Here is a 2,265-nt window from a genome sequence, read left to right on the forward strand (position 1 = left end):
ACTGGGTGATTTAAGTTTGGGGGAGGGTTTGAGATAGCATTTGACATTGTGTTTTGTGTTCTTATTTCAAATTTTTAGCATCCTCATATTAGTATTTCCATAGCATCCAAGGCATAGAAAAACCCTAAAAATTTGAAATTTTTTTGCAAAAATCTTTATAAAAAAAAGAGTGTTCATGTAGTTTGCATTGCATATTAGGATCTTGTTTAGCATGTTTCATTTAGGATTGTATAATATTTGCATTAGGGATCTATGATGAGTATTTCCTTGTTAGCTTGCTTATTCACTAGACTAGGATCAATGCCCAAGTTAATAGTACTTTGATGCTAGTTGAGTAGTTAGAAGCATAAGATTGAATCAAGCCTTAAATTCTTGCATTGCATTTGGTCTAAATTGAAGCATGTTGATGAGTTTGACAGAATCTGTGGTCTTACAAAGATCAATGGAGTGAGTGAAGATGGACTCAAGTTGAGGCTCTTCCCATTCTCACTTGGAGATAAGGCACACCTTTGGGAGAAGACTCTTCCTACTGGAGCAATAACCACATGGGATGCTTGCAAGAAGGCTTTCTTGGCAAAATTCTTCTCAAATGCAAAGACTGCTAGGTTGAAAAATGAAATTTCTGGGTTTGCTCAAAGGAACAATGAGAGCTTTTGTGAAGCTTGGGAGAGGTTCAAAGGATTTCAGACTCAATGTCCTCATCATGGCTTCAGCAATAAGTCACTCTTGAGTACCTTCTATAGAGGAGTGCTTCCCAAGATCAGGATGCTTCTTGACACAGCTTCTAATGGCAACTTCCTCAACAAGAATGTGGAAGAAGGCTGGGAGTTAGTTGAGAATCTTGCTCAGTCAGATGACAACTATAATGAGGACTATGACAGAACCATAAGGTCATCATCAATTGATCAAGAGGACAAGTACAAGAAGGACTTGAAGATGGTCAATGAGAAGCTTGACAAGATCCTTCTTAGCCAACAAAAGTCTATTCACTTCATTGGTGAAGAAGAGGTTCCAGTTCAAGAGGGGGAGACTGAGTTTGCTGAGTTGTGCTACATGCAAAACCAGGGAGGATTCAAAGGCTACAACCAAGGAGGTTTCAAGAACAACAATCTCTCTTATAGGAGTACCAATGTGGTCAACCCTCAAGACCAAGTCTACCCACCTAACAGCTTCAACAGCAACAAAACTATGTCCCCAAACAACAACATCAAGTGTTCCAGCCTCAGTTGTGTCCCCCACCAGGGTTTCAGACTAAGCAAGGCGAAGAGCAAGACTTAAGAGCCATGATGCAGCAGTTGTTGATTGGGCAAACACAAGGAAAGATTGAGGAAGCCAAACAGTTTGCTGAGGTGAATCAAAGGCTCACATCCCAGTATAATGATCTTAACATGAAGTTTGAAGGTCTCAACTCTAGACTGAAGTATATGGAGAGCAACATTACTTCTACTTCTGCTCCTAAACCCAACCAACTCCCTGGAAAAGCCGTTCAAAATCCAAGGGAGTTCACTGCAAAAGCCATCCATATCTCTGATGAGGAAGTCACTGAGGACAGTGATGTTCAAGATGGGGAGGATTGGTCAGTTATTGAAGCTTTGAGTGAAGTTTGTGCAGAGAAATCTGAATCCACCATTGCACTCGACCAGGTACTCGAGCCAGCACTCGACCGAGTGCCTGATCGAGTGGTCGATCGAGCCGAAGGATCAGGAGCTGTTAAACCTGCTAAGTACATCCCTCCTGTTTACAAACCACCTCTACCATTCCCAGGACGTTTCAAAGCACAAAGGATCAAGATAGGGAAGGCAAGAGTTCATACAGATTTTGTGGTATTGGAGATGGACAAAGAACCTGAAGATCCTATCATCCTTGGGAGGCCATTCTTAGCCACTGTTGGAGCAGTCATTGATGTCAAGGAAGGTCTTGTGACCTTGAACATTTCTGAGGGTGTAGTTATGAAGTTCAACATCTATAACCCAACCAACCTTCCTACCATTGACGATCAACCTTTTAATATCAAGGACAAAGGTGGTCAAGAAGGTCTAAGTGATAAGGCAACTCCAAAGGCTGAGCTAACACTTCAAGAGGATTCTGTGGAAAAGCTTAAGAGGTCAGTTCAAGAGCTGACTAGTATGGTTGAGGATCTCCAAGTTAAGCTGAACAAGAGGTCTTTGAGGAAAGCAAGACCAAGGCTCAAAATCAAGAAGAAGTATGGTTTGTGTGCTAAGGGTGAGGTTATCAAGGATCAACTTCATAGTGACCAAGAGGTTC

Source organism: Camelina sativa, chromosome 9, assembly GCF_000633955.1.
Source record: "Camelina sativa cultivar DH55 chromosome 9, Cs, whole genome shotgun sequence".
In the NCBI taxonomy this organism is placed as follows: domain Eukaryota; kingdom Viridiplantae; phylum Streptophyta; class Magnoliopsida; order Brassicales; family Brassicaceae; genus Camelina; species Camelina sativa.